Genomic DNA, 21,077 nt, shown 5'->3' with positions numbered 1-21,077 from the left:
GGGTACGTTCCTTCTCAACAACTCTTATGCCTGTGTCTTATTCGATAGTGGTGCAGAAAGAAGCTTCATAAACCAAAACTTTAAACACTTACTTAAACAATCCCCACAACCACTAAAAGAAACATTCGTCGTAGAAATGGCTAACGGAAAGACCGAAAGCTCTAACGAAATTTACATAGGTTGTACCCTCACGTTAGACGATCATTCATTCCCAATCGATCTCATACCAGTCTCGATCAAGAGTTTTGATGTCATTGTTGGCATGGACTGGTTGAGTCATCATCGCGCCAATATCATGTGCTTCGAAAAAGTCGTCCGCCTAAATCCACCGAATCACGAAACTCTGTTGATCTACGGAGACAAACCCGATACGAGCCTTCGTATCATCTCAAGTATTCAAGCCCATAAATACTTGTGTAAGGAATATCGCGCCATCCTTGCACACGTCGTCGACACAAGCCAGAAAGCGAGAGATCCAAAAAACATCCCCGTTGTATGCGATTTCCCTGATGTCTTCCCAGAGGACCTTCCAGGTTTACCTCCCAAACGTCAGGTTGAGTTTAGAATCGACCTAGTCCTAGGAGATACCCCCGTAGTTAAGTCGCCCTATCGTTTAGCGCCTGCCGAGATGCAAGAACTATCCGGTCAACTTAGCGAGCTGCTCAGCAAGGGCTTTATAAGACCGAGCTTCTCACCCTGGGGAGCTCCGGTCTTGTTCGTGAAGAAGAAGGACGGATCGTTCCATATGTGCATCGATTATAGGGAACTCAACAAACTCACGGTCAAAAATCGCTACCCTCTTCCTCGTATGAACGACCTGTTCGACCAACTACAAGGGGCGAGTTACTTTTCCAAGATTGATCTTAGGTCCGGGTATCACCAGTTACGAGTGATGTAGGAGGATGTTCCGAAGACAGCCTTCTGAACTCGTTACGGGCACTACGAGTTCGTAGTGATGCCCTTCGGACTGACTAACGCACCCACAGTGTTTATGAACTTGATGAATAGGGTGTGTCATCCATACTTAGATCAATTTGTCATTGTCTTTATTGATGATATACTCTTGTACTCTCGGAGTGAGGAAGAACACAAGAATCATATGCGACGAGTCCTAGAAACCCTGCGATCGGAGAAGTTATACGCGAAGTTCTCTAAGTGCGAATTTTGGATCCGAAGAGTTGAATTCCTAGGACACGTGGTTAGTGAGAAAGGAATCCATGTGGACCCATCCAAGCTTAAAGCTATCGAGAACTGGTCAGCACCAAAGATGCCTACAGAAATTCGTCAATTTCTAGGCCTCGCTGGCTACTACCGCAGATTCATTCAGAACTTCTCTCGGATTGCGAAACACGAAAAGGCGTAACATTTGACTGGGAAGAGAAACAGGAGAAGGCATTCCAGACCCTGAAGCGAGCTCTATGAACCGCACCGGTATTATCCCTTCCTGAAGGGACAGAAGATTTTGTGGTATACTGCGATGCATCGAACCAAGGGCTCGGTTGTGTCTTGATGCAACGAGGCAAGGTCATCGCCTATGCCTCATGACAGCTGAAGACACATGAGGTAAACTACACCACTCACGACCTCGAGTTAGGGGCGGTTGTATTCGCTCTAAAGATCTGGAGACATTACTTGTATAGGACGAAGAGCATAATATACACTGATCATAAAAGCCTCTAACACATACTGAACCAGAAAGAGCTCAACATGAGACAACGACGATGGGTCGAACTACTCAATGATTACGACTGTGAGATTCGTTATCACCGGGGGAAAGCCAATGTGGTAGCAGACACCCTGAGTAGAAAAGAGTATTCTGGTCGAGGTGTCAAGTCGTTAACAATGACTATCCATTCGCATCTATCCGCACAGATTAAGGAGGCTCAACTCGAAGCCTTAAAGCCTGAGTATGTGGCGGGAGAATCCATGCGTGGAATGGATAAGAACTTGGAGGTCAAGGGTGACGGAGCCTATTATCTCATGGACCGAATCTAGACCCCACGCCACGGAGGTTTCAGAGACTTGATCATGAAGGAAGCACACAACACTCGATACTCCGTTCACCCAAGTTCAGATAAGATGTATCTGGATCTCAGAAAGCTATACTGGTGGCCTAACATGAAAGCAGAGATTGCTACCTTTGTGAGTAAGTTCCTTGCTTGCGCAAAGGTCAAGGTCGAATACCAAAAGCCATCAGGTCTTCTCCAACAACTTGAGATACCAGAGTGGAAGTGGGAGCGGATCACCATGGATTTCATAACCAAGCTACCCACAACAACGGGTGGATTGGATACCATATGGGTCATCATCGACAGATTGACCAAGTCCGCGCACTTCCTACCCATCAAAGAAACAAACAAGATGGAAAAACTCACAAGAACATACATTAAGGAGATAGTTCGGCTGCATGGTGTCCCTATATCTATTATCTCTGATAGAGATATTAGGTTCACTTCGAGATTTTGGAAATCACTGCAAAAAGCATTAGGGATGAGGCTAGACATGAGTACAATCTACCATCCGCAGACTGACGGACAAAGTGAGAGGACGATCCAAACCTTAGAGGATATGCTGCGAGCCCGTGTGATTGACTTTGGTAAGGTGTGGGATACACACTTACCCCTTGTGGAGTTTTCCTACAACAATAGTTATCATACGAGCATCAAGGCAGCTCCATTTGAAGCCCTCTACGGCCGGAAGTGCAGATCCTCTCTGTGCTGGGCTGAGGTAGGTGACACTCAGTTAGCTAAAGGTCGAGTTCCTGACCGTGCTCTCACGGGTCCGGAGATCATCAGAAAAACGACCGAGAAGATTGTACAAATTCACGAACGATTAAAAGCCGCTAGGGATCGACAGAAAAGCTACGCAGAAAAACGAAGAAAGCCTTTGGAGTTCCAGGTGGGAGACCGTGTCCTTTTGAAAGTCTCACCCTGGAAGGGCACAATACGCTTTGGAAAGCGTGGAAAGATGAACCCAAGGTACATAGGGCCTTTCGAGATTCTCGCAAGAATCGGCCCTGTAGCTTACAAACTCAACCTACCCCACAAGCTAAGTAACATACATCCTACCTTCCACGTCTCAAACTTGAAGAAATGCCTGTCCGACGAGACTCTCGTAATTCCACTCGACGAGATCGAAGTCAACGAGAGCCTCAACTTCGTGGAAGAGCCTGCGGAGATTTTGGACCGAGAAGTAAAACGGACGAAACAAAGCCGCATCCCAATTGTGAAGGTTCGATGGAACGCCAAACGAGGACCAAAGTTCACTTGGGAGCGCGAAGATCAAATGAAACTCAAATATCCCTATCTCTTTGATTAGTAGTACTGTAATAACTTAACTGTTTGAATTCTAAATTTCGGGACGAAATTCCCTTAACGGGGGGATGATGTGACAACCCAAAATTTATTCCGTCATTATAACCTGTTACCATTAATAGAATATTCTATTTTATAAAAGTTTCATTAAATTGGGGTCGACAAATAAATAAATGTTTCATTTTTTTGTATTTTATGTTAATATTGTCGTAATAAAATAAATAAAAACACATAAATTATCTTTCCATTTTATTGGAAAAAGTTTATTTTTAATTACGACCAGTTAACCAGGTAAAAAGCTTAAACCTCGTTAAACATAAGTATCGGGTAGTCGTATACCGGGTACAACACCCAAGCCTTATATAAAGGAGGGTGGACACTCCATAGAAACCTTTTACCACACTGGACCCACTTTCTCTCTCTACTCTCTCTCCTCAAGTCCGATTTCATCCGAAAACCGCAAATTTCCGCCTCCAAAACGTAAGTTCTCTTACACTAACTTGTTCTAGACATCATTGATTAGTGTTTTAACCCAAAAATCATTCATGAAGGCTGAAAAAGAGGAGTTTACGGCCTAAGAACCTCCTTAGGCCATAAACCCCTAAAATGATGCCAAAAGTGCCAAATTTCTCCCCTTTAAGCTTAGAAACTAGTTTTGGACCTAACCTAGAAGTGTTTGAACCTTGAATCATCAAGTTTTAGCGCAAGAAAGAGGGTTTATGGTCCAAGGACATGCTTAGACTGTAAACACCCTCTAAGCTTGCAAATCAAGCCCAAAACACTTCCAAACCACACTTAGGCTTAAGATAGATCTTAGGGACTTGCTATTTCGGACTTGGAACACCTAAATCTTGTCATTCGAAGGCCAAGCAAGAGTTTACGGCCCAGGCATATGCTAAGAGCGTAAACTCCCCTTAAACATGCCAAATGAAAGTTTAAGCCCCCTAAAGAGCCTTATACCCTCACTAGAACTTGCTAGGAATTAGCCAAGGGCCTTGTAATCAAAGAATGGAGGTGTCCAAGAGTTTGCTACCGTAAACCTTGGGGTTTACGGCCGTAAACTCCCAAGGAGTGGTCCTTGGACCGTAAACTCCAAGGCAGTACCCTCCTTTGACCTTAAACACCCCTATAGCCCTGTATATTACCTTAGAACTACTTCTAGAACCACAAAAGGCTTGAAATCACTCACTTACACTCCTCCCATGAGTTTACGGCCGTAAACTCATGGGGGATGTGGTTTCCGAACTGTAAACTCACTTAAGATGATTTTTAGAAGAGTAAACTCCATAGTAAGGTCTTATACTCTTTCCTTGCAACCCATTAGCCTTCTAGCACTCAACCATAAGACCTTTAATCACATTAGGATGTCTATATGTGTATAATTAGAGTCTAAATCACTAATTACTTATAAACATATGTATTCATATGTTACTAGGGTCATAAAGGGTGTACAAGTCTTTACTTGACACCAAACGCTCATCCGACACTTCCACCCGATCTACTCATTGCAAGTGAGTTCATACCCCTTAATGAACCTTTTTAAATGTTTCTACATGTTTTAGGGGGATACAAGTATGTGATTCACAAATTTTCATCAAAAAGGGATTTTCTACACTTTTAGCTACTACCAATAAAATTGTTTTAGTTGTTTATCAAATGCATTTTTAAGATTAAATTGTCGTTAAACTATTTTCAAAACTGTGTTTAATTCACTTTTCTTGTTAAAATATATCTACACTAATATATTTATATAAGTAAGGCTTGAAGGACTTAGGACCGATAGCTCGCCTTATTTCCTGTTCTTTTTTGATGTGGTCTTAGGGTATCTGTTATCCGTCCGACTGTCGTTGATTTCTTAGTTATATATCATATATATTGGTGTTAGATATGAAAGTCTTCATCTTATTCAATACCTTTGTTATACAAAGGCAGGAAATCATACACTCTAGTTAAATAAGACTACTGCTCGTTACCTCTAATACTACTATACTCACTATAACTACTATGATTACAAGTTAATACATGTATAAGAGAACACTCTATGAACTATACAGAAAGACTACTAAACTATAATACAAGAGAATACAATAATCCAAAGTATAACACACTATCCCTCTATAAGACACTCTACCACGCTTACACCATGTGACCAGGGCTTTCCGGAAGGAAGGCAACACTACATGTATAGATCTATACGGGGCAGACACTATTACATCTCGACTGTTAACTACAGTCCGAGCCGACTAGGCCCACCGGGTGGCACTACATCACCACATTACGCATGACCGGGAAGGTCGTCGGGTTCTCTATTATCATCTAGTCTGGTTACATGAGGGTTACACCTTTATTTAAATTAATACACTAAGACTAAAGTCTAAGCTAACATCCCGAAGTAAGTAAGTATCTATTACTAATGGAAGTTTGCACCACTACTACTGTCAACAGGCATAACTTTTCTTCATCTATGTTACTCACATGAGATTTATTACCGTACTTTTACAACTGAAGGTTTTCAATGATAATACTTACACACAACTCAAAGGATTTAACTTACATTGTACTTTTCTGGAAAATATAGGATTTTCTAGGGATTTCTACTACTTACAAACATAAATTTCAGTTTTTATACTATAAGTTTGTAAACACTTTTATACAACAACGACACCAAATTCTTATGAACTCACCAGCTTTATGCTGATACTCGTTTTCAAAATAACTTGTATCCTCAGGTCAAAGATAGACAGGTACAGGTACAGCTTTTGGAGAAGATGGAGCACATACAAGACCCATCTTTTATTTTGTTATACTTTTGGTGTCTATAAACTTTATAGAACACGATTGTAATTAAATTTACTATATAAATGCAATGGTTGTTGTTGCTTGTTTTTACTATTATGCAATTGTTATGATACTGTACATGACGTCCTCCACCCCAGAACGTATTCCGCCATTATCGGTTTTGGGGTGTGACATAAATAGACCCCTTGGGTGAGGTAAATTGGCCATACTAGCAAGGAAGAAACCCTAGAGCCGATTTCCTCACCTCCTCTCTCTCTCTCTCTCTCAAGATCATCCTCTTACTAGTTGGTGTTTGTAAGCCATTAGAGGATTGACAATTGTGACTCTAAGCTCCAAGAACAAGAAGTTTCAAACAAGAAACTTAAGGTATTCTTCTGGATCTGATTTCATATTATATGATTCAATTGTTTACACTAGATCTAGAATTGTAAGCCTTGAATAAATTGCATGTTCAATTAGAGAAACCTAGATCCAAGCATTAGGGTTTGCGTGTGCACATAGGAAAGTTCTTATGGCTCAAACCCATCATGGACAACATAAGACTCAAAATGGCTACGTTAGAAAACGACTTAAAGTTAAAAAAAGATGCAAGAATGTTGAGTGAAACACAACTAGAGATAGATTTGAACCGAAGAGATTTAGCTCAGAGTGAGATTGTACGCTTAAATCTATTAATAGAAAAATTGTTCAATGAAAGTGAAGCTATTGAAAATTTGGTTAACAATGGAACCGCGGAAAATACATACAAGTGAGGTTGGTCCAATGGATATCCTATCGTAAAGGATTCCTCACCCCGGTTTAACAAAGATAGTTTGCATGTCCCTCCAGACTGAGAATTTCTTTTTCCAGTCAATAACAAGACTTTTCCCGAAGACATCAGCACTCACTTCGGTAGAATTCATAATCTAAGCAATAACTGTGTCATTGAGGAAATTGTGCCTGAGGTTTCAGGTCACACATGTGATCAAACTCCTATTTGTGGAACAATCCATTCGAACTCCTCATCAGTTTGTTAATGAAGAAATAGTCATAGAAAGTCCCGAAGTCTCACTGGACATTCCATCTTTTTCCTCAGACCACGATACTGCTAACTGTAGTCATGAGTCATAGAAGTCCCACAAAATTCCCATTGAAGCCACAACTCAGACTTACTCTGCGGTAGTCAAGTCATCCTTACCGCAATCCACAATAAAAAGCTCTGTGACTCTTCAGCCAATTCACCATGAATTACCCATAAAGAACTTTGAAGTAGGCCAGTGCTCTCAAAACCCTGACTCTTCAAGTTCGGATGAGTCAAGCCCTCGTTTTCAAAAAATTTCAAAGGTTTCCAGGAAACCGCAACTGAACACTAATGACTGTAGTTCTCCAAAAACCTTAGCTAAAAAGGCTTTCAAAGAGGAATTTCGATCCCAAGGCACAAATCGACAAACCTTTTCAAAAAATAAAAGACACATCAGATCACCAAAATTTAAGACTCTGGAAAAGTTTGTTTTTGCTCATTATTTTTCAAAAAACTCTCCCATCAAGAAAACTTGCCAAATGGAATGTCCAATTTCAACATCCATTCCTAAATCATCTAACACAACCCAAAAGAAAGAAAGGTCTTTTCGAAGCAATGGTTTTCAAATCTATTCCTCAGATGATCCAAAATGGAAGGGTATCTTACCTACTCCAACACTTTTAAAATCACATCAAAATTTCAACAAGTGGAAGGGAATTTTCATAAATCCTTGAAAAAGGTACAAGGTATCTACACGTGCTAAATCTTTTTCGAAACAAGCTTTTTCAAATTCTAGCAGCACCAATGTCAGATTTTACCAACCTCGGACCAGTCACAAGTCTAACTCATCCTTCCGATCGCTGACCAAACAAAGTGTCAAAACAAAAGACAAAATTTCAACTTGACAATGTCAATGTAGTTGTCAGAAAGATTATCTCATGTCAAAACTAATCCTTTTCAGAAACCTCGTAACTTTTCAAAAAACACAACACTCCAAAAACTCACAAAAACCTAGGACTAGGATCAAAAGTTGACACGAAACTAGTCCCAGCAACCTCGATTCATGCATCATTCAGAAACTTTTCCTTTGACCCAAGCTCCAAACTAGTTTCGATGCCTAAACTAACCGTGTAATTTTCAGGCCTTGTGCAAGGGGGAACAAGAAGAATACCTTCGAGATTTCAGGCCAATTTGCAACAGTGGAAATGTCACATGACAGTGCCTGCTCCTTGCACATGACAGGAAGGTTAGAATACCTTCGAGATTTCAGGCCAATTTGCAACAGTGGAAATGTCACATTCAGGAACAATGTGAATGGGATAATCCAAGGTTATGGTGTTCTTACTACGGGAAACTTCTCTATTCAAAAGGTTTCTTATGTATAAGGCCTTAAACAAAATACCATCAGTATTGGTCAACTATGTAAAGCAGGCCAACGTGTTGAATTTGATGACCAATTTTGTTATGTAATGACAAGCGATAGGAGCACTTGTCTGATCAAGTCCAGATCCGAAGGTACTATGTACCCTCTGGATGTATCTCTGATCATAGGCAAACCCCAGTTATGCTTCCTATCCAAAGTAGTATCCGAAGTAAGCTGGCTATGGCATCGCAAGCTAGCTCATCTCAACTTTAGATACATCAACAGTTTGGTCACAGGCGAACTCGTCAGAGGTCTTCCAATTCTCAAGTTCAGCAACGATACTCTCTGTCCTGCACGTGAATGTGGAAAGCAATTCAAGGGAAGTCACCCCACGGTGATTCACTCCTCAATTTCTGAACCATTGGAACTCTTGCACATTGATCTCTGCGGTCCATCTACCGTAGACAGTCTTCATCAAAAAAAAATACATACTGGTTATAGTGGATGACTTTACACGTTTCACATGGGTCTTCTTTCTTCAAGGAAATCGAACTTCAGATCAAGTTACCAGTTAGACGTATCCGCAGTGATAATGGAACCGACTTTACTAACCATCTCCTAAATAATTTCTTGGTTTCCAAAGGCATTACTCACAACTTCTCAACTCCCTACACACCGCAACAAAATGGAGTAGTAGAGCGAAGGAACCGCACTCTAGTAGAAGCTACCAGATCTATGCTCAACTTTGCTCACCTTCCTCTCTACTTCTAGGCCGAAGCAGTGGCCACAACCTGCTTTGTATAAAACCGAAGCATTGTGTGCAAACGTCTCAATAAAACACTGTATGAGGGCCTTAACAACCGCAAGCCAAATGTCCAATTCTTTTATATATTTGGGTGTAGATGTTTCGTAATCAACAACAGAGACCACCTCAACAAATTCGCACCAAAGTCTGATGAAGGCATCTTCCTTGGCTACTCCACTAACAAGGTTGCTTATCGATTTCTCATTAGACAAACAAGGCTGATAATTGAAAGCTTCGATGTGAAATTCGATGAATATCACATCCGCAACACCGCTCCATCAACCGAAACCACAACAATTCTAGAAAGTGACATTCCTTTCTCTTCGGGTCAGTTAAATCTAGTTGAAGTAAACTATGAAGATCTCTTCGACCCGGTAGATACACCTAAGTTATCCGAAGTTCTTGTGTCTCTGGAAGCTCAGTAGCAGCATGCTAACGTATCTGGTCCAACATTGTCCGATGAAGTATCTCTAAATACTTCCACCTTGCCGGTTCATGGGGAAAACTCAACTCCGGAGCATACAACAACCTTCAAGGTTCCGGTACTAGAAGATGCAGCTCCAATCCGCAGAGAGTTTCAACTAACAAATGTTTCTTCGGATTCGGATGATGAAAACATAGAGATCATTGATACTAGAACAAATTCAAGGATTATCACACTCCCATCTGCAATCCAGGGGGAACCTTCGCAGGTTCAAGAGGAACTCCCGTCTACACTCTAGGGGGAACCTTCACCATCTGCCCAAGAAAACTCTGATCCCTCCTTCCCAATTCAAGACAATTCAGCAGGATGTTCTCAAATCTAGGGGGAACTGCCTTCCCCAACCGTAGAGTCTTCCGACATTGAAGACATTCCCTTCACCGCAGCTGCTGATCATCTTCAACCTCGTCTACATGTTTGGACGAAAGACCACCCACCAAGTCAAATCGTTGGTAACCCATCCACAGGTATCCAGACTCAATCATCCAAGGAATTATCCGATCATTGTCACTACGCAGCATTTCTGTCCTCAGTTGAGCCACGAACGATCAAAGAGGCATTACTAGAACCATACTGGATATCCATAATTCAAGAAGAGCTAGAAGAATTCAAAAGAAACAAGGTATGGCAGCTCTTTCCAAAATCGCAAGGCCACACCATTGGTGGTACTAGATGGGTGTACAATAATAAGTTGGATGAATCTGGTGCGGTCGTCAGAAACAAGGAAAGATTAGTTGCCAATGGATATAGTCAACTTGAAGGTATTAACTATGATGAAACCTATGCTCCGGTAGCACGAATGGAAGCTATCCGAATTTTCTTAGCATATGCAGCTCACAAGAACATCAAGGTTCATCAAATGGACGTCAAAAGTGCTTTTCTCAACGGTGAATTAAAAGAGGAGGTTTATCTTCAGCAACCTCCGGGATTCGAAAGTCTTGAATTCCCTGACCACTGCTACAAGCTTGAAAAAGCAGTCTACGGTCTAAAACAAGCCCCAAGAACATGGTACGAGACTCTCTCTGAATTTCTTATCTCGTCTGGATACAAAAGAAGAGTGATTGATCCCACTTTATTTAGAAAAGCAAATGGTGATCATCTTATGCTTGTACAAATATATGTGGATGATATCATCTTCGGTTCTAGTGATCAAAAAACGGTGAATGAATTCGCTAAGCTCATGACCAACAAGTTCCAAATGAGCATGAATAGAGAGATTAATTTCTTTCTAGGACTTCAAGTGAAAAAAGTTCCTCAAGGGATATTCATTCATCAGGAGAAATACACCTCTAAAGTATTAAAGAAATATTCAATGGACAACTGTTCTTCGGCTAAGGTCCCCATGGCCTTCGGATATAAGATATCTGCTGATCCCTCAGGCGAATCAGTTGATCACAAGACCTATAGTGGTATTATTGGCTCATTTATGTACCTCACCGCAAGCCGACCAGACATCGTCTTTGCAACAGGTGTTTGCGCAAGGTACCAGGCTAACCCGAAAATGTCACACATGACCGCAGCCAAGCAAATTCTATGGTACTTAAAGGTAGCAAGACTCTTGGCTTATGGTAACCCGCAGGGAACGACTTCAGCCTTCAAGCATTCACAGATGCGGATCATGCCGGATGTAAACTGGATCGTAAAAGCAACTCAGGTGGATGTCAATTTTTGGGTGGAAGACTCGTCAGCTGGTCATCAAGAAAACAAAATTGTGTATCACTGTCTACCGCAGAAGCTGAATATGTGGCCGCAACCAACTGTTGTTCACAAGTCTTATGGATGAAAACACAACTATTGGACTACGGATACAGAATGTTGCAGATACCAATCTATTGTGACTCTGAAAGTGCTATAGCGATTTCTCACAATCCAATTCAGCACTCCAAAACCAAGCATATTGAACTATGGTATCACTTCATCAAAGACCACATCCTGAAAGGTAACATTGAACTAATTTTTGTCCATACTCATGAAGAGATTGTTGATGTATTCATAAAGGCACTTGACTCTACAAATCTCAACAGTTTCTTACAAATGTTAGGAATGATGAATCCGGACCCACAATTCTTTGTGAATTGATAGGTACCGCAGACCATCCTTGGTCTCTGGTGCGGGCCTAATTGGAGTTATCTATGATAAATGGTTTTGATACACCCTGTGTACTGCAACCATATATCATACTTATCCTTCAATGGTCCTTATTGTTTGTTATTACTAATCTTTGTACAAGTTTTCTTCTTAGTTCTTCTAGCGTAGTCATCCATTCGTTGACAATTGATCCATCCACAATGATGTTTCAATCTGCAGTTACTTTGATTAATTTTCAAACTTTTTTGAATCATGGTATGCTATTTAATGATCCTTCATTAAATAGGAAAACATTAAAAAAAACATTCTTTGTGTAACTGTCCCATTCTTTTTGAATAAACCCTGTGTCGAACCTATTTTAGGTATGATGACAAAAAGAACGATTTCCCAAAATCGAATCCTTTAAAATTGTTCCTATTACCCCAAAACGTCCAATCTGTTACAACTTCCCCTTTACACAATGGATTAATCCTAGACCTGGCAATTCGTGTATTCGTGTCATGAAAACGTGTCAGCCACGAATTTGACACGATACGATTACACGATGACAAATAAGCTTAATCTCAATTTTTAAGATGTATTCGTGTCGTGTATTCGTGTCGTGTCGTGTCTCTCACAGATTCGTGTTTGCGTGTCTGAAATTGCCAAGTCTAATTAATCCCTCTCTCACCACAAGTTCTTTTGACGTGGTATTGAAGCCTAACATTTCATTAAATGCTAACCCATTTTGGTAAATCTCAAAATATAGATTAAACCCTTTTCTTAATTTGTGGTTGAGATTATCTCTCTTAATCCAAGAAAAACACCCAAATGTTTTACCTAATTTCACTTAGGGTAAAATCGATTCCCGCTCCAAATTAACCACTATAAAACCCCTTTCTTCTTCCTCAAGAAAATTTCACGCTTTCTGAACCTCGAACCTTTTCTTGCACTCTGTTTTTCTCTTGCAAAGACTTCTTCAACTCCTACAATGGTGAAATTAGGCATCTCCAAGAAACACTCCAAGGAATCTGGATCAGTACACCCTACTGGTTCAGAATCTGCTTCAAGACACCCAACGCTAATGATCGCTTCAAACAATTTTAGCGTTGTGTTCGAAGAGCATTCCTTCTACAATGCTCCTACCAAGTTGATGATCAAGTTTCTGTCCAATCACCAACTGTTTGGACCCTTCGATTCATTCACAGATGTAGTCCCTCTTTCAACCCTGTTCAAATGTGCATTCTCAGCATATCGACCCCTCAAAAATCCTCAAGAAGTGCATCTTAACTTGTTAAACGATTCTTTGGTGATTCTGACTAAAGAAAAGTTCCTCACTGCCATCAACCTCCTAGTTCATCCCTCAATCAAGGTTTTCACTCCAAGCATGGCAGACATCCTTTCTACATTATACCAGATGGGTTATCAAAAGAAGATCAAAGGCATAGGCGAGTTCAAGAAAAATCAACTGCCTGCGGTATGGCAATTTGTTTCCCACTTTTTGATCCGGTCGAACCGGAGGCACTGACAATATAGGTCTAAAGCTCCTTGAGTTGGTATGGAGTATCTTCACTGGCCATAATGTCAACTACGGTCAAATCTTGTGGGATGACTTCTTGCAATACATTCCCAAGGAAAGTCTAAGAGAGAGCCCTACCGAATTCACGTTTGCCAGATTTTGGTCTCTATTCATCTCAGACCTTCATATGGATGCAGGACTTAGTATGGGCAACGACATCAATCTGTTCATCACTAAGGATCTCAAAAGGTACAATTCCACTACTGATCAATCTGTTTTTGGACCTATCAGACGGCTACCAGTCCATATTCTCTCTTCTCTTGGTCTTGAAATTGCTGATGTCTCAGACCATATTGAGGCTACGGAAGGTATTTCCCCATACCTTTCTACCCCGCCTCTACAAACCACATCCGCAATCACTATCCTTGGTAGTACTGCAGTCCCATCCTCCACCACTCTATCAAATCTGTCTTTTTCACAAAGACGCAAGAAATTGGCCTCAGTTCATCAAGGCCCCTGCCACACCAAGAAACATGGAACTCCTAAAAAGGATGCTCCCAAGCAAGTTGAACCTTCAAAGAACAGAAAATTCACCCCAACTATGCCCACAAATGTCGAACATCAAACTCACTCTCCCTCTGTGAGTGATTCTGATGAGGACAATCAGCCCATTTTGATCCTCAAGAAAAGAAAAACCAATCCCACAGACCAAATGCGTGACCGGACTGATACCTCAGCCTCTCTAAAAGATTTGGTAGTCCTTGGGGTGCCTGCACACCCATTCAATGCCACTATCGAATACCAATCAGACTTAGAAAGTGAGTCTGTTTCACCGCAACGTTGAGACTCACCCCCAGTTCACTCCCAAGAGTATGGAACTGGTTCCTGCCATAAGGTCTCTAGGGCTTCCCGTCTACACTTCTTTTCCCTAGAGGAGTTGAAATCCATACTTTTCTCTGTTGCCCAAACACCTTCCCAACCGCAAGGAGATTCGTCAGCCTTTTCCAGAACTGAACCGAGGCCAGACTTGACCCCAAGTCAAAGAGACCGAAGAAGCTCAGGAAATCCTACTCTGCATACATTTGTTTCAGGTGGTTTAGGCACGGTGAGCACCAATGTGCAAGGATCCGTGAACCCGAGGGACACCTCGATGCGTTTCCAAGGAATTGACGAAATTGACCACAATGACTCCTGGAGCAAGTATCAACCATCCAGTGAAGCTGAAGCCAAGAAATATGCCGCTTTCTGAAGGGCATTCCAAGCAAGAAAGGCTCGACAAATAAAGCAGCTTCAACAGAAACAACAAGAGATTCAGTCCGTAGCAAAGTATTGGGCAGACGCAATCAATAATGCCAATACCGTATCTACAATCTGCAAAGTTCAAGCTTTGATGGACAGAATGGCCGACACAATCCTCAAGGCTCAAGCTGCAACTGCTGATCAAACTCCTTCAATGCCCCCTCCAACTCCAACTGATAAAAATTCTCAAGACGAAGGCACCACAATTGAAGTCAGCTCTGCTCCCACCTTCGGTTTTGATGACATTGATCAGAATGAGGTTAATCAGCCCAATCCCTCTGATGATGACCTCATGATGTTCAATGAGGAAAAGGAATCGAGTGGTTCTCAACACTCAACCTCCAAACCCAAGGAGAAAAAGAAAAAGAAGAAGATGGCTATTTCTCGAAAAGAATTTCTGAGTCTACAATCCAAGGTAGATCAAATCCTTGTTGCAGTCAAGTCCACTCAACTGCAATCTGAAGACTCTTCAGGACCTCAGTCCTTGATCGAAAGGATTGAAATATTGGAGACTATGGAATGTTTAGCTGCTGAGAGGATTTCTCTCAAAGTGGAAATGGGGATTCGGTCTCTCGACAACACCCGACAGGCTGATCACAAGCAATTCATGGCTGCTGTGGAGCACCTCATCTCTGAGGTATCCGCAATCAAGGACAACTTGCAGACAACCATTGCGGACCAGTCCACTCTCTCCCAAAAGCTGATAGCTAAGACTCACACTGCTTATGAGTCCACTATTTTAGTCCTTCATTCAACCATCAACAAGCTTCAACGATCCTTATCGTCAAATTTCCATGGTCCTGAAATTCTCCAACTAACAAAGGAGATTCATCAGCTACTCTTCAACACCACCATCCCAGAAAATCAGCAACTGGCTGATGTTCTCAAGGCTCACTTTCAGGAGGTGTGTGCCAAGGTCGATGGTCTAAAACAATGGCTTGAGGAGGCTCCGTGTCTAAACTCCTCAAGAGAGGGAAGTGAAGAATATCATCGTGAAGAAGACCATCATGAAGAACATAACTCAAACAGTGCTTCTCCTCATAGAAGCTCTCCCATCATAACAGAAAACATTCCCTTACCGCAACCAACTATTCACCAGACACCACCGCAACATCCCTCTTCCTCTCAAAAGAAAATTTCTCCAGAACGGCCTGAGACTCCCCCTTCAAGAATTTAGCTCCCAAAATGCATCTGCAAGCTCCAATGACTCTCCCGTTACAAAACAGAAGAAAGTTGAATGGAAAGCAGTTAAGTTTGCTGAACTCGACACCGTCATGGATGAATCCCTGATCAAATCTTGGGTCAATCCCCACCGAAGACTACTGGACAATGATTACACCTTATCTTACCTATGTTGAGCCCCCTTCTGATGGCTACTGAGATGTTCCTATCTCCCCAAACGCTAAATACTTCACGGTATTTGAGCAATTTGACCGTAGCAACCCCCCCCCCCCCCCCCCCCCTCATACCTTCATAGCACAACCCTCGGTCAACTATTTGTCCTTTGAAACCCCTCCTCTAGCTATAAAGGTTCATCAAGAGCTTAAAAATCTCCTCTCTCCTTCCACTTTACTCACTCTCTCACCAAAGAGCAAACACCTCTCTCTCTCTCTCTCTTACCCTCCCTAGAACTCAAGATTTCAAGGTTGCTCTTAAGCTTTTCACATCAGTCTTGGTAAGTATATTCATCCTAAATTTGAATACTATACACTCCTTCACTCAAATCATGAATCTATTATACAAACATCATCATATTTGTGCTTAGGATCTTCGAATCTTCAAGTATCTCCCAAGTGTTCTTGACTTGGAAACTTCTTCTATTCATCAACCATCTTAAGAAATCACTCAAGGTGAGTTCATAGCTCCACATTTTCATGTTTTCATCAAGTTTTAAGGGGGGGAATACTAGTAAAAACACCAACAACATAACTAAACTCAAACATCAGCTTTCAATAGAAAAGTTAATGTTCATTCACGAACTGTTTTAGACATCTTAAACTTTTTAGTTTTCAAAACTGTATTCGGTGAAAATAGTTCAGGTTTGTACCTTTAAAATGACTACTTGCACATGTCCATACGATTTTTCTACTATTTATGGTGATTTTTACAAAACGGCCTCTCACTGTAGCTACGAATTCGGACCAGTCTGTGAATACGAACGTTTTCAGACCAGTTACAGACTTCTAAAAATCATAATAAAATTTATGGAAAATTTAGACACATTTTCTAAACTCTCAGAGTTTACAGATTTAGTTTTCGACTTCTTATGATGTTTCTGTGATTTTTCTAAGACAGTGTAGAAATGTTAAAAACAAATCAACAGCTTATAACTTTCATCACACTTTGTAATATGTTGAGCAAAGTGTTAATCTTTGAGGATTTCAAATTTTACATGTGTTTTTTGTTGTGGTATAATTATATAACAGAAAAATACTCACTAATTTGTAAGAATTCTCCATCATTACCAATAGTACAAGACAAGGCATGATAAACATAGTTATATTTTTGCTATACATTCGACTTACATAGAAAAGGGTTCTTTTACATTATTAACACTTATGATAAACTATGGTAAGTATAGTTTATGTTTAATATACATTATAAACAATTATGTTAAACTATAATAGGTATACTTTATGTTTCATTTACATTTCAAACTCATTACCAAAGGTTTTCAGTTCATTTAAACAGGGTGCGAATACGAAGTACCGGGTTTATACAAAAAGGGGTTTTCAATTCACGTAAATCTGTTAATGAATAAATTTGTGAGACATTCGCTTCGCGTTACTTCCAAAGTAACGAAATCAAAAGTCCTATAAATTGTAACCAGAGTCTCTTGTAGGGAGAGCATGATAGTTTTGTATAGATCTATATTGGGTCTGACAAACCTACACCTGAGCTGCATGCAACAGCTAGATCGGCAGGTCTGGGGTGACAAGTGTCATTTAACTTGGCGATGCCTGAAGAAGGTCATATTACGAGGCCGTCTAAGTCATAGTATGGTTATAATAACTCACATGGGGTATTAACAAAACATAAGATTTACAGGTTTTACTTTTAAATTAAACCAGTTTTTGTTAATTTAAACTTGCATAAATTACTTTAAGTATGGAAAAATACTTGTACATTTCGGTCTTGACTTTTAAGACTACATGACTTTTTATAAGGAAAATATTGGATTTTCTTTGGAAACACATCACTATTATAAACATTATAAGTACAAAACAAGCACATACTCTCGGCCTTGGGATTTAAGGCTATATAACTTTTTATATGGAAAATAAAGGTTTTTTTTCTAGAAGCATACGTTACCATTACAAATAAAGGTTTTCAAACTCTACATCCAAAAGCTTATGAACTCACCAACTTAATAGTTGACACTTTTTCGAAACTACTTGAATTCTTAGGAATTCGGTGAACCAGATAAACAATAGCTTTTGAGGATGGGACGCTCAGACGTCAAACATTTCATTTTGTCATCATAATGTAATTGGTCTTGAAATATTTGAGCACATGCGACATTGTAACTTTTCAATTATATTTATGATGGTTGTATTTACCATGAGTACTATTATACTCGTTGTTATGATACTACACATGAAGTCCGCCACCCCTGGACATTTCCGCAATCCTTGGTTTGGGGTGTGACAGATTGGTATCAGAGCATTGTTTATAGTGAACTAAGTATATCGAACCACATAAGATATACTAATTATAAATGCATTGGGACTAAAGTCTCTGATTTAAACATTTTCAAATAACTATACTTTTAGAAATAAATAGTTTCTTGTTAAAAGTATAAGTACATACATGCATACTGGTTTAGTTTCACGTCTAAGGAAAACACAAAAGTAAAATGAGGAGTTGGACACTACGAGTAGGCCTTGGGATATGTAATCAAACTTGGGACGAATATAACCTGATCAACTATATTTATCCGAGATGTGATTGATGAATGTCGGGGAATGGTCGTAGTGAGCAACAAGCCTAAAAATTTCCCATACAAGAAAATCATTAAGAACCAAACATAACATTTAAAATACTATAGGAGTATTTTGTTAAAACTAAATAGATTCTTGCTAGTAGATCTACAATCACTAAGTGGATACGCTAAAGTTACATATAACTTGGATATCATAGACTTAGAATCTGTGATCATTGCTTTACTTCATGTTCCTTGTTTGGTTGTGGTTTTGAAGTATGATCACTTATCCGAAGGTCTATCATATCTTTTGTTATATGTAACTGGTATGCACAATGTCATTATAGAAGTAACTAAGGAGGATCAAACCCCTATATATATTTCTAGGAATATGATTATTATATGCCTCTTACCTCACCCTATTCTCGCACACACATCATGGAAAGATTTTACTTACCAGGAGACCCCTACTTTCCGAACCCGGAGAGTTAGTGGGTGATTAGGAAAAGAGTCGGAAGTGCAGCCAGAGATCGATAACTCTCCTTACATAGACAGGGCTCTCGCGAACCATTTCGACTACATTGAACTTGTGCCCCGTTGGGCAACATTTATCTAGGGGTGGAGTCGCCATCAGCAAAAACAATCGCCATTTGGAGACCAACGAAGTTGCAATGACCTCAACCATGGGGGACCAGCTGACAAAACTCTCTCGGTGATGACCCAGCAGATCACGAACCTCGAAGTTAGGGAACTGCACGCTGCTACAGACACTATCATCTCATAAACTTGAGACTTGGTAAGAGACTACTATTTCTGAGACCAACTCATTAAGGACCTTGTCGAAACTCAGTCAAAGGCAAGAGAGCATCAGGATAGACACTCGACACTCGAAGAGAGAGTGGTCGCAGCCGAGCATAGGTTAGCAGAAGTACAGGACACATCGACTTCGTTTCAAGAATCACCGAGGACGTATTTCCGTGAGCAGAGTTCATTTTACTCATAAGACCTTGTAGATTAGGTCTATGAGTATGCATTGGTGCTACTCCCCTCCGTGTGTAGACCCGACCCTACGAGTTAGTGATTACACTAGCTGAGAGAATTAGTTGCGGTCCAAACTTTTCCTTGCAATAATGTGTTGTAGACCTGCATCAGGCTCAAAACCTTTCACTAAAAGCTAAATATGCTAGAATCATACAAATGAAATAGGCATGCGTATTATTCCATTTGGAGCAATACTACTAAGAATTCATAAGTTTATTATATATAGACTCTCAATATGAATTGCTTTTAGAACACCATAAAAATTGGAACACGATACCCTCAGAACTAAGATAAACTTAGTTAAATAACTCACGATGTATAAATCCTTGTTCAAGACTTGTTATCATCTCACCTTTTTAAACCTCATGGTTGAAAGGTGCCTTTTTCGTAGGCATATAAGGTGAAATCATACCAGCACTAATGCACCGGATTCCATCAGAACTCCTCAACTAAGCGTATTTGGACAAACATAATCCTAGGATGGGTAAAACTTAACGCCTGTACAAAACCTACTTCTACCCACTACCATAACTCTATCACAGGAACGTTAGCAGAACTGTTGGAATAGTGTCTAAGGCCGTAACTATATTTGGTATGTACTTGACCCGGTTGTGCATGGTCCTTTTGGGTTGCCTTCTCCAAAGCAACTTGACAAGGTAATTTAAGGAGAAAGAGAGAACATTATGATTTATTAATATATATTATAAGAATAATATATTAAAGGAGAAATCATATTTATTTAATTAGTATTGGTCAGAAATTAATCAGGAATTAATTTGGTGACCAAAAGAGATTAATTGAATAAAGGGGTATAAACTGTCAAATGTATGATAGTTGAGTTTTGGGTTAAGAAAACATAATGGACGTAAGGGGAACGAAATTATGATGGGTATCCATCATATTTTCGTCCAAGGCCTTATTCCAGAAGGTTCCTTGGGTTGCTTGGTGGCTAAGCTGTCCATTAGGGTTTAGACTGAAACCCTAGTAGCCTGTAACTATAAATAAGACCCTTAGGGCATCGAAATCGGTTACCACTTGATTTTAAGAGATCCCTAGGCCGATTTCTAGCTTCTCTCACCCTCTCTCATATTACCTTCTTGCTTGTGGGGTTTTGTGAACCATTAGAGGAGTTGCATTTGTGACTCTAAACTCAAGAGAAGAAGAGAAGAAGATCTAAGCCAACATTTGAAGAGGTAAACATCTAGATCTGATTCTATATATTGTTTTTGTTATTTGTATGCTATCAAAGCATGTTCAATAGAGAAGACTAGATCCAAGCATTAGGGTTTGTATGAGCACATAGGAATGTTCTTATGCATAAAACCCGTCAGTGGTATCAGAGCCTTGATTGGTTTCAGTTGTATGTGATGCTTAACTATTTTGTTTGCTAAAAATCGAGTTTTCTGCCTCTGCCCAACTCAACTTGGCGAGACAGTATCTGGACTCGGCGAGTTGGCCCCTACTCGG

This window comes from Lactuca sativa, chromosome 8 (assembly GCF_002870075.4).
Source record: "Lactuca sativa cultivar Salinas chromosome 8, Lsat_Salinas_v11, whole genome shotgun sequence".
Classification (NCBI taxonomy): Eukaryota; Viridiplantae; Streptophyta; class Magnoliopsida; order Asterales; family Asteraceae; genus Lactuca; species Lactuca sativa.
Note: the sequence above shows the minus strand (reverse complement) of the source record.